At 44.3% G+C, this 12633-nt stretch overlaps 3 non-coding genes across 3 annotated transcripts; 2 read left to right on the forward strand and 1 right to left on the reverse strand.

Moving 5' to 3' along the window:
* Positions 1-3297: 3297 nt before the first annotated feature.
* Positions 3298-3370, reverse strand: TRNAF-GAA (transfer RNA phenylalanine (anticodon GAA)). The gene has a single exon. It is a non-coding gene; the product is annotated as a tRNA-Phe (tRNA).
* A 458-nt stretch (positions 3371-3828) lies between these two features.
* Positions 3829-3900, forward strand: TRNAE-CUC (transfer RNA glutamic acid (anticodon CUC)). Its single transcript has one exon. It is a non-coding gene; the product is annotated as a tRNA-Glu (tRNA).
* Positions 3901-10616: 6716 nt separating this feature from the next.
* On the forward strand, positions 10617-10698 carry TRNAL-AAG (transfer RNA leucine (anticodon AAG)). The gene has a single exon. It is a non-coding gene; the product is annotated as a tRNA-Leu (tRNA).
* The last annotated feature ends 1935 nt before the right edge of the window (positions 10699-12633 follow it).

Here is a 12633-nt window from a genome sequence, read left to right on the forward strand (position 1 = left end):
CTATAAATTCCCACTTGTCCATGCTATATTCAGAACTGAGGCCAATCTCTTTCCCTCACTGCAAAACCTCCTTGCAATGGTCCCTGTGCCTATCCCGATAGTCCTGAACAGTCTTCCTTACATTGCTTTCAGAAGTATCACTAAATAATTTTTTTTAAAAAAACAAATTGCATGGCGTGACAACTTCATAATCTAAGACAGAGATTTGGAAAAGGTTTGAACTTCCAGCTTTTTCAGGAACTTCCCACATAAAAACCTGTACACAACTATTCTTATCGGATTGGATAAAACACCTAAAGAGACATTTCACCGAAGAAGATATACAGATGGCAAACGAGCACATAAAAATGTTTTCAACATCCTTAGCACTAGGGAAATACAAATTATGACCAAGATGAGATATCACTATACATCTATCAGAATGACTAAAATAAAAATAGTGGCAACAACCAAATGCTGATGAGGCTGTATACATGTAGGTGGGAATGTGAAATGTAGCTGTTCTGGAAAACGGTTGGCAGTTTCTTAAAAAGTTAAATGTGCAAGTTCCATACCACCCGGCAGCTGCACTCCTGGACATTTATCTTGGCTAAACGAAAATTTATATTAACACTAAAACCAGTATGCAAATGTTTATGGTAGCTTTATTTGTAAAAGTCAAAAGCTGAAAATGACTCAAATGTCTTTCAGCAGGTGAATGTTCAAACTGGTAAATTCATACCACAGAATACTAGTGAGCGAGAAATAAGAATGAACTACTGATGCCGAACAACCTAGATGAATCTCTAGAGAATTACACTGAGTGCAAAAAGCCAATCCTAATAGGTTACATAATGTATGATTCCATTTTCATAACATTCTCGAAATGACAAAATCATAAAAGTGAAAAACGGATTACTAGTTGCCAGAGGTTGAGGCAGGAACAGTAGGCAAGTGGGTGTGGCTGTAAAAGGGCCAAAAGGAATCCTTGTGGTGATGGAAATGTTTTGCATCTTGACTTTATCAATATCAATATTAATATCCGGATTGTGATTTTGTGCTATAGTTTTGCAAGATGTTACCATTGGGGGCAAGCAGGTAAAGGGGACATGGGACCTCTCCATATTATTTCTTATAACTGCATGTGAATCTACGACTACCTAAAAATTAAACATTTAATTTAAAAAAAGACCAAAGTCATTAAAATTGGAGGGATAGGGAGCTGAAAGGGAACAGCAAGAGAGTATGGAGAAAAATAATGGAGAGTCAAGTTGATACAGGAGATACAAAGAAATTGCTTAGGTAGTTAGGGCAAAAGAGTCCTCGGCAGAAACTTCTCTTCTAATAAAAAGCAGCCCTAGAAATTATTCCTTTTCTAACAAAGAGCAGCCTGCAAGATGGAGCTGCAGACATAGATAAGGAAGCTGGAAACTTGCATGGGGGAAGGCTGGCAGCTGCACCGATAGAAAAGGTCTACCTGGGGGTGAGGCATGTCCACCATGAGGCTCCACCTTCCCTTTTTTGTTAGCATGTGTACAGTAAGAAAGAAATGGGCAACATGGAGAAGTTCAGGCAGAGAACCCACCTGCATAATAACAGATTGGGGTGAGGGTTGCCAGAGATTCACACCCTATGCAGTTGGCACACCTGGTCCTATCTGTGTTTTTCATGCCTTATGTAGATCAGAAACCATCTCCCCACTAGCTCATCTGTAAAACCCCCTGCATTTCACCGAATTTCGGCAACCCATTTTTCCAGGACCCCTCTCTGTAGCAGAGAGATATTTTCTTTCTTTCGCCTATTAAATTTCCACTCTTAACCTCACTCTTTGTGTGTCCAGGTCCTTGATCTCTGTGGCTGTGAGACGATGAATCTAGGGTGTCACCCCAGACAACGAGGCTGCTTCAAAATCCCAAAGTCCAAAGGAGGACTGCTTCATAAGGGAAGGATTGTTTATAGGTTGGTATACTGTGCAAAATTAAGTATAGGACCAAAAACAGCCAAGACATTTGAAAGTTGGAAAGTTGATGGTAATGGTTTCCTGGGATTGGAAGGCAGACCTCCTCCGCTGATGAGCAAATAATGAGGTAAACATTGTTCTTTCAACAGGTTTGGTGCTGAGTGGAAGGAAAGAGTCTGAGGATAATGCATAAGGTCATGTGTTCCATTTTTGTTGTCCAAAGATAGAGGTTTAGACATTCTGTAATTTGAAGAGAGGCACGTAAGGAGGAGAGAGATGAAAGACACAAGCATAGAGCAAAATGGAATGGGTAGAGGGTTCAAAAGTTCAGATGGAATATTAAGTAGACTTGGAAATGAGAGACCATTCCTCCGAGTAGGAAGACAGGGGTTGAATATGCCAAGCGCTAGCAAATTAGGAGGTTAGGAAAAAGGTGGCTGAGGGAATATGCTGGCTGTCTCCCTTTCACAGCTCAGCAGCCACCCCTCCCCTCCCCCACCTCTAGCAAGTAGCCACTTTTTCAACAGCTTAGGCGGCTCCTTTTTCCAGGAAACTTCCCTTCAGTTCACCGGCCGTGCCTCTCTCTATCCTTTTCCTCGGAGCAGGCTGTGCTATGATCAAGGCATTGTGACCCCTGTGACCCACACGTACACATCCAGAAGGTCTCCGGGGCCAGAAAGTCTGGGACAACAGGAAAACCACAAAAGAAGAAAAACAGCTCCTGTCTTAGCTGATTAGCCAACCTTGCGACCTTCTACCATTGTAACATGCTCTACCCTAACTGATCAATCAACTTCGTGACACTGTGCTCTGTGACCCCTCCCACCTTGTGATAATGTACCTTGTGACATTCTTCCCTTGCCCGCAATAAACGGGCCCTTATTGTATCTTTCCACTGCTTACTCCTAACCTATAAAACTAGCTGCAATCCCACCACCCTCCGGTGGTGGGACTCCCTTTTCGGACTCAGCCCGCTCGGACCAGAGTGAATAAACAGCTTGTTGCTCACACTTAGCCTGTTCAGGTTGTCTCTTCGGTTAGACGCGCGCATAACACTAACAATTCACTTAATAAATATTTATTGAGGGAACATAGGTCGCAAATAAAATGTAATTAGTATTGCTCAAGATTAAACTTCTTTCAGCACGTTTGCCTTTTCCTCTTTTATCTAGTGAGATGTTGAAACCCATACCTAGAGTTCTGCTACAGAAATAAACGTATCCCACAGTGTTCTTGGATTTCCTTTATGAATTTGAGAAAAATGTGCCCCCATTTTAGGTTCTAAGGAGTGTTTCTGTATTGTAGAAGGAAAATTCAATATTTGTATTGCCGTGGGCACGAAAAACCAAGCGCTCTCATGCCGAAACCCGGGATCGAACCAGGGACCTTTAGATCTTCAGTCTAACGCTCTCCCAACTGAGCTATTTCGGCTCCGCCCACGCCACTTAAAAATAAGGCTTAATGAATTTATTACTTATGTTTTTTATTTACTATTAGGTATTTACTAACAAAAAAACAAACCCACAATGACAGGTACTCCGAAGGAACCAAAGACAAATTAAAAAATTATTTCGTTCTTCAAATGGCTCACCACTTTATGCAAAGAAAAGCAAGAAGACAATTACAAATTGATGCTACAATTTATTCCCGGTTGAATGCACACATCGAAACAGAGCACGTTCCATCATCCAGTTACGAACTTCCCAAATTACTCTTATGGCATTGCCACGCCCTCTGCCGTCCAGATTTTACTGGTTGGTGCAAAACAGGAGGTCAGTGAATACGAGAGCATGACCTTGCACTAACTCGTCGGAAAAGTAGAAGTCAACTGTGTGCGTATGTGTTGAGTTCTCGCTTCACACATATGTTTTAATAAATTTATTTCAGCTTCCCTGGTGGTCTAGTGGTTAGGATTCGGCGCTCTCACCGCCGCGGCCCGGGTTCGATTCCCGGTCAGGGAATGAGGTTTTTCTGTTTTAACCTCCAAATTCTTTCATCCAGAAACGAAATCTCTGAGTAAACAGCAAATTGTGGATAAGTTAACTTTCAATTTTCATATGAGGCATTTTCTGCATAGAAACCCTGTTCCTGTTTTAGTATTCCAGGTACAAAATGACAAGCAATGTATTTTTCAATTATTTTAAAACATTTATTAATGAATACTTAATCTAGCGTAGACCGAGTGTCCGGCATTGTTCTAAGTAAGTGCTTTAACATTTTTAACTCAATTGGGTGATTCAGTAAGCGGGAAATTCCGGAGACAATCCATTAGGAGTTAGTTGAGATTAGCATAACCTTTTGAAAAGACAGTTATGAAGATGACAGAGAAGAAATGGCGAAGTCATTTCTGGGAGATTTGATCGTTGTGTTCAAGCTTCTGAAGCTGCTAGAGCCTCGGTGGTTTAGACACCTACTCTATCTTCCTCGGATTTTTCTCTAAGTTTCACGCTGCTCCAACCGGGCGCTAGGGGATAGCCCTAGAAATACCTACACAGTAATTTAATATTCTGGGCCAAAGCAGTTTCGGGACTGCTTCATCTCTCCAGCGCTTCAACCTTTTTTCCCCTATGAAGGTACAAATTATGTTTTTTTCCTAAGAGAGGATAGGAGAAGGTCATAAACATGAAATTAAAACCTGCTGTCACAAAACTGAGAAACAGGCAAACAATGAATTCAGCACCATCTCTGAATGCACATTTGGTAAATTTACCGAGAGCTACTGGAGAAAAAGCAGACTTTTTGTTTCTCTCCTGACAAGGTTTGGTGACTCTGTGCTAACTGGTTCCTGTCTGACAATATCGGGGCATGAATCTTTGTTTCTTGGTCTGTCTAAAGAGCAGCTATTGCTTATTATTTCTTTCTTATATCTGATAAGAGTTTGGGGCACGTATGACTTCTCTACAAGTTTCCAAACAAAGATCATGGTGCTCCTGATCTTATTTCACCAACAAATGGAATATGTGATTTTTTGTTTGTTTTTTGAAATGGAGTCTCTCTCTGTCGCCCAGGCTGGAGTGCAGTGGCCCGATCTCAGCTCACTGCAACCTCCGTTTCCCGGGTTCAAACAATTCTCCTGTCTCGGCCTCCCGAGTAGCTGGGATTAAAGGCACGTGCCACCACTCCAGGTTAATTTTTGTATTTTTAGTAGAGACGCAGTTTCACTATGTTGGCCAGGCTGGTCTCGAACTCCTGACCTCAAGTGACCCACCCGCCTCAGCCTCCCGAAGTGCTGGGATTACAGGCGTGAGCCACCGCTTCCAGCCAGGATGTGATGTTGTTATGATCCAGTTAAATGAAGCAGGACTTTTCCTAATTAATTGCACTTTCTCTTCTCTTCCCTGGCTCCATATATTCACAGTTTCCAAAACTTCCTTGAGATGGGACACTCTTTTGTCATCTTGTCAGTTCTGTCCTTGAATTAATAAACTTTGACACATACATAAGATCAATTTGACCAATAAATCTTATTTTGACATAGACATAAAAGTAATATGGTTTGTAAAATTCCTGTATATACGGAAGCCTTTTAATCTAATGTTTCATAGGAATTCAACCCTCTAGGCCTGCTGGTGATCAGTTCTTGAAAAGCACCCTCTTTTCGTGATATCACACGTTGTCTCCTCTATGTGCAGCAAGAATCTCTTGCTTCGTTAGTTTTTATGCCTCTGCTTTCAGAAAACAGTCTGGTTGGGACCCCTGTGAAAGGAACTGTCTGGGTTAACTTATCTTGATTAATGCCTCTTTTTTTCTTTTCTTTTCTTTTCTTTCATTTTCCACATAAAGCTAATTGGATTAGAGAAAAGGAACTCTTCTTCGAATGCTACCAGTTTCTTTCCTTCTCATCTGAGCTATTATTCATTGTCCATAGGAAAAAAAATTCCCTAATTTTGGCACGGTAGGTTCTGTTTATTCACCAGACTTGCTACCGTTTACTCGTCAGCTCAGAGAGAACGTCGAAAAAATATAACAAAACCAAAATATGCATCAAGACAAGAGGAGGAAAGAGAATGTGAATGACTACTAAAAAAAAAAAAAAAAAAAAAAAAAAAGTCAACAGCTGGGGTCAAGGAATCAATCTGCAAATATTCAGAGCCAGTAGGCTTGTACTACACTAGTCACTATGGAAAATGAAAAACGACCAAGACAGAAATCTCACCTCTTAACACCCCCCAAATCCCAATTTTCTCAACTGTAAAATGGGAATAAAAGTATTACAGTATTTACTATATAAAGTTGCGATGAGTCAACAACATAATACACAAAAGCAGTCAGCCAATTATCCAAATCCGTGTTATTAATATTATCATCATCATCATTCTTCTCACCGTACTTGGGGAATGAAGGAGACAGATACTGTGAGTAAGTTTTCCTTTTTTTTTTTTTTTTTTTTTTAGACAGAGTCTCGCTCTGTCGCCCAGGCTGGAGTGGAGTGGCGCCATCTCGGCTCACTGCAAGCTCTGCATCCTGGGTTCACGCCATTCTCCCGTTTCAGCCTCCAGGTAGCTGGGCCTACCGGCGCCCGCCACCACGCCCGGCTAATTTTTTGTATTTTTAGTAGAGACGGGGTTTCACCGTGTTAGCCCGGATGGTCTCGATCTCCTGACCTGGTGATCCGCCCGCCTCGGCCTCCCAAAGTGCTGGGATTACAGGCGTGAGCTACCGCGCCCCGCCAAGTGAGTAAATTTTCTATTGGGCACAGAGTCACCTGCTAAAATGAAGTGTGGAAAAATACAATGGGGTGTGTGTATGTGAGAGAGAGAGGGAGATTTGGAGGTGGGGTGGGGAAGACCCTATTTGAAGTGGGCTTTGAAGAATGAACAAGATTTTTATTAGGGAACAAAATGGAAACCAGCATTCCAGGACAAGCGATCAGGAGAAGCAAAAGCGCAGAGTTGTGAAAGCTCTTAGATTTTCAGAACTTTGAATTCTGAACTATATATAAACCTGGAAAATCTGGGTTAACTATGGGATGGCATCAAGATTTCAATTTCAAGCTTTCTGGTCATGCACAGTAAAGCTGGAATTAGAGTCTCTTACGTATGGCAGTTGTTGACAAGTCCGTACAGGTACCTAAGTGCTTCCCAGAAAATTCCTCAAGTTGGTAGGTCCTGGGGGAATCAGTTTAGTTCTGAAGAGAGGACTCATCAGAGATCTGTTCAACTTCCAGGAATCTGTGAGGATAGCTCCAAATCTCACTCTCATGCCCAGCCTATCAAACAAAGCAAACCGGTTGGACTGAAGCTGTGGGATCGGGACTGAAATAGAACCAGCGAGAAAGGCAGTCCTCCTCGATTCCTAGAGAGAACACATTCAGCCAGCAGTTGGATAAAGGATACTAGCAAGTCCCTCGCCAGGGCGGGGGAGCAGGGACACATTCCTGTCCCGTTTACATTCTTCCTCTGGCGGAGGCGGGAGGGTCGCTTGAAGCCTCGGATTTCGAGATCAGCCAGGACAAAAAAGCGAGACCCCCGTTTCTACCAAAAAGGGGGGGGGTGGGCGGGGGGAAGAGAGAGAGAGAGAGAAAGGAAAAGAAAGAGAAAGAAAAGAAAGAAAAACTAGGCGCGGTCACGTGTACGTGTAGTTCCAGCTGCTCGGAGGTTGAGGCGGGAGGATCTCTTGAGCCCAGAAGTTCGAGGCCGCAATGAGCTCTGATCGTGGCAGAGCGAGGCCCTGGCTCAAATACATACATACTTTGTTCTGACTTTGTGTGCCCTTACTCTTTCCTCAGGTGCACGCTTCGGCTCGTTACTGCTCAGAATTTTAGAATCACAGATCCAGCAGTGATCAGGCAGCTGCAGCTGTCAGGGACCACCACCACCTACGCGATTGATCCGTGGGAGAAGCCCTCCTACTCTTTTCTTTCTCCTTTGTCCTTCTCATTCCTGACCCCTTCAGGATTCTCAGTCTTCCCTCCGGGAGGTAGGGATTCTATGGAGAGAGAAGGGTTGTGGGGGTGGTTCTGTTGCGGGTTCAATCCCGCCCGCGGCCCCCCTACAACCCAAATTGTCTTTTTCTTTTCAGACTTTTGGCCAGTCTTGTCTCGCTCCAACCTCCTACCCCCACCCCATTCCTCAGTGCATTCGTGAATTTCTCCAAGCAGGCCTTTCCAGATCGACACTAAGTTCCAATCCCGAGCTGTGTGACCCAGCACCAATTCAGTCACGATGATGACTTGCAATTGCTTAATCAGTTTGCCTTTCCTCCTAGCTGTGAAGGTGAGGACCGCCGGTGTCAGCGTTCGTCCTGAATACTCAGTGCCCAGGCACAGAGTAGGCATTCAGTCAATACTTGTTGAACGGGTTAATGGATTCCTGATGTTCACTGGTTGATATCGTCACTTTCAAATAATTTCTGCCATTTTTCTATTTTGTTTTCAACCTCCTAGTTTACCGTGCAGGATTGCAAACACCAGAGAGAAAATCAGTCTCTGGAATGATGCCTTTGATGGACCAAGATGCAGCTGATGAAGCATTGAACCAATTAGCACCTAGCAGGAGGGCACCCTTGCTCTGTGTCCTTGAAGGTTAAAGCTGTCAAAAAGTGGTCTCCCTCAAGTTCGGCCATCTTGCTCTCAGAGATCTAGAACTGCTAGGAGAATATAGCCTTGATAGTGGAGAGGAAACTATTGCTGTTATGAGGGACTGAGAGAACCAGGCAGAGAGCCCAGATTGACACAGCAGGTGACAAAAGAGGCGCGCCTACCTTGGGGAATACGGAGGAACAGAGGAAAGTGAGACCAGGAGAAAGAGCAGGGGGGCGGGTGTGCAGGCCGGCTGCCGTGGCTCACGCCTGTAATCCCAGCACTTTGGGAGGCCAAGGCAGGCGGATCACAAGGTCAGGAGTTCGAGACCAGCCTGGCCAATATGGTGAAACCCTGTCTCTACTAAAAATACAAAAATTAGCTGGGCGTGGTGGCGGATGCCTGTAGTCCCAGCTACTCGGAAGGCTGAGGCAGGAGAATCGCTTGAACCTGGAACCCGGGAGGCAGAGGTTGCAGTGAGCCGAGATGGCGCCATTGCACTCTAGCCTGGGCGACGGACTGAGACTTCGTCTCAAAAAAGGGAGTGACTGTGTTGCTTTTGCTTTCTTGGAAATCTTTTTTCTTAGTAATTTTCCTAAAGTAATTTCCTTAGGAAATAATGTATTGCTAAGAGTATTGCAACTTTTAGTATTGACGAGGTACTTTTACTGAATCAGTATAAGTCAACAAGCAACCACCAGAAGCTGGAAAAGGCCAGGATAGGATTTTACTCTAAAGTTTCTAGAGGGAGTTGGACGCATCCCACACCTTGATTTTGGCCCATATACTGATGGTGGATTTCTGGCCTTCAGAAATACATATCTGTTGTAAGAGAATACATATCTGTTGTTTTTAGACAGACAGTTTCTGATAATTTGTTACAGTAACCACAGGAAATTAACACCAGGCACTATGCAGTAAATTCCGTATGAACAACTCAAGTATAAGAATTTGTAAGACAGCCGGGCGCGGTGGCTCACGCCTGTAATCCCAGCACTTTGGGAGGCGCGGTGGCTCACGCCTGTAATCCCAGCACTTTGGGAGGCCGAGGCGGGCGGATCACCTGAGGTCGGGAGTTCCAGACCAGCCTGACCAACATGGAGAAACCCCCATCTCTACTAAAAATACAAAATTAGCCGGGCTTGGTAGCGCATGCCTGTGATCCCAGCTACTCGGGAGGCTGAGGCGGGAGAATTGCTTGAACCTGGGAGACGGAGGTTGCGGTGAGCCGAGATCGCGATATTGGACTCCAGCCAAGAGGGAAACTCCATCTCCAAAAAAAAAAAAAAAGAGAATTCTAAGACAGCATAGTTTCCACTGGCATATTGGATAAAAACTTCCGTCAGCAGTGATTTTAATGAAGATGAATGACAAAACAATAAGAAACTCCAGCGCTAGTTAACTTTCTTTATTATGATCTTATTTGTCATAATTTTTTGCACAATGCGTTTTTATTTTAGGACTCAGTCAAAATTTTGGGCCAAGGAGACCGACGCGCTGTCGCCTGCACTAAGAGAAAGGCAACGAACAACTTTGTCAATGCATTGCATTATACTATAGCAGCAACTATACTTTTAAATGATTCGAATCTTGAGGTTTCAAACTGAACCGTCTTGTGCCTTTTGCCCGGCGGGCATTTCTGCGGGGACCGCGGGTCACCTTCTGAATTTTTACCTTCATAAACAGCAAGGACTGCGCTCTTTCGCACGGCGCCCCGTTTTTTCGTAGAGTTCCGTCGGCCAAAACCACTTGAAACTCGCTCAGCGGCGTCGGGGCTCCAGCCAGGCGTCACCTTCCACGGCGAACCTGCGAACCACAGCGTCCCCTGGGGGTCTCCGTCCGCGTGGCCGCTTCCTCTTACATCGGTGACGCAAGGGAAGGGCGTCTAGGATCCGCCGGTTTCCTTCCTCACTGCTCCCATCAGTGCGAAAGCAACGTGTTGGGGGTTCGGGGTGTGTGGCGGCTGAACAGCTGCCTGAAGTTCTCTGATGGCGCTGGAGGGAGCTCCAGAGAAGAGGTCATGGGGAAAAGGCACACCTTAAACGCCCCGGCGGTGGGGGGCGACATTCCCTAATGGGAAAAAAGACACACCTTAAACGCAGTAGGGGGCGACATTCTCTACTAGGGAAAATGCGGAAGAACACGGTTGTAATCAACGGTAGTGTGGCCGAGGGGTCTAAGGCGCTGGATTAAGGGTCCAGTCTCTTCGGGGGCGTGGGTTCGAATCCCACGGCTGCTAAGTACTTTTCATTCTCACTAGGGACTGTTTTTAGGAGAATCCCTTTCCAAATGTTCAGTATGAATGGTTCTTACGTATCAATCCCATTCTCCTCTTCGACTTCTGTTTACCACGGAGCCAGAGATAACCGTCCCCAGAACAATGTTCCCCCATTATTTAGAGGACAGTGTACTCCAGGCGCCTCAGATACAGCAATGAGTGACACAAGCAAAAAAAACCCTTAATGGCACATACTTAGTGAGGTGGCACGATCTCGGCTCACTGTAACCTCCGCCTCCCCGGTTCAAGCGATTCTCCTGCCTCAGTCTCCCGAGTGGCTGGGATTACAGGTGCGCGCCACCACGCCCTGGCTAATTTTTGTATTTTTAGTAGAGACGGGGTTTCGCCATGTTGGTCAGGCTGGTCTCGAACTCCTGGCCTCAAGTGATCCTCCCTCCTCGGCCTCCCACAGTGCTGGGATTACAGGCGTGGGCCACCGCACGCAGCCTGAAGGATTAATTTATGTTTGGAATCAGCTGCTGTTCTTCCTCCAGCCTCTCTGTAGTGTGCTCACTTCACACTTGGAACCATAGTTATATGGTATAGAGAAGCGACAACTCTAGGGAAAGTGCCAGTGCCTTACCTTACCTTACAACTGCCAGACACACCCAGTCAGGTACCTTCTCTGTGGGCTTCTCAGTACCCCATATCTCTGTGGTTGCCAGGGGAGCCCTATCTCTCCTCGGAGCAGTTCTCTCTGCATACTTCTGGTCTGTCTCTCATTCTCTAGACCTCAGCTTGGAAGTTGTTTCTCCTTGGAAGCCTTCCCTCATCTCCTTCTCTTCCTCTTTCCAGCTTCATAAAGTTTGGGAGGGTATGGAGAGGATACGGAAGGGAACAGCACAGAACGTCCTTGCCCCACGGAACTCAGAGTTTAGTGGGGTTCTCATGGGGGTTCACAAGGATTAGATAAGTTATTGCCCTAATATGGGGCAAACTCTACTAAAAAGGATATAGCTTTCTATGTGTAGATTTTGAATGATGTTCCAGATTTAAGAGAATAAAAAGAAAATAATATGAATTGTATGTTAGAAAGAAGGACTGTCACAGAATTGTTCCCAACTGGGATTACAGGTGCAGGCCACTAGGTCCGGCTAATTTTTGTATTTTTAGTAGAGAGGGGCGTTTTGCCATGTTGGCCAGGCTGGTCTCAAACTCCTGACCTCAAGTGATCCTCCCACCTGGGACTCCCCAAGTGCTGGGATTACAGGTGTGAGCCACCACGCCTGACCACCTTTATTGATTTTTGAACGCTAATCCAACTTCTCCATGCTAGAATAATCTTAACTTGTTCAAGACATGTAATCTTTTAAAAAATGTATATTCCTGGATTCTGTTTGTTACTATCTCAAGATTTTTCTCACTACATTCATGAATGATAATAGCCTGTAATTTTCTTTTTTAAAAAATTTCCTTGTGTTGTTTGTTTTTCCTCATCGTTCCCTAGTGGTTTGGTATTAAGGTTATACAGGCCTCATAAAATGAGTTTAACATTGGGATTATTTTCCCTTGCATGTTTAGTAGAATTAACTGGTGAAAACATCTGACCCTTGAGTTTTCTTTCTGGGAATATATATTATAGGTTCTATTTAAATAATTGGTATCAGACTATTCAGATCTTATATTTTTTTCCTGTACTAGTTTTAGAAAGAAGAGTCTTCCTAAGGAAATATACCAGATGAACCTGGAAAATCTTTTCACCAGAAAGCAAGGAGGCTACTGAAGACTACTTTAGTCATGTTAAACAAAAAAGGCTTGTGCTGACACCTATGAAGTAGTCTTACCCAAATCAAATCTAAATATAGAATTTGATAAAGCCCTTAGATCTAACTATTAATTTTTAGGACATACAGGGGCAGAGGAATGTGTTAAATACTACCAAAGGTGTATAATAAT

Source organism: Pan troglodytes, chromosome 5, assembly GCF_028858775.2.
Source record: "Pan troglodytes isolate AG18354 chromosome 5, NHGRI_mPanTro3-v2.0_pri, whole genome shotgun sequence".
Lineage (NCBI taxonomy): Eukaryota > Metazoa > Chordata > Mammalia > Primates > Hominidae > Pan > Pan troglodytes.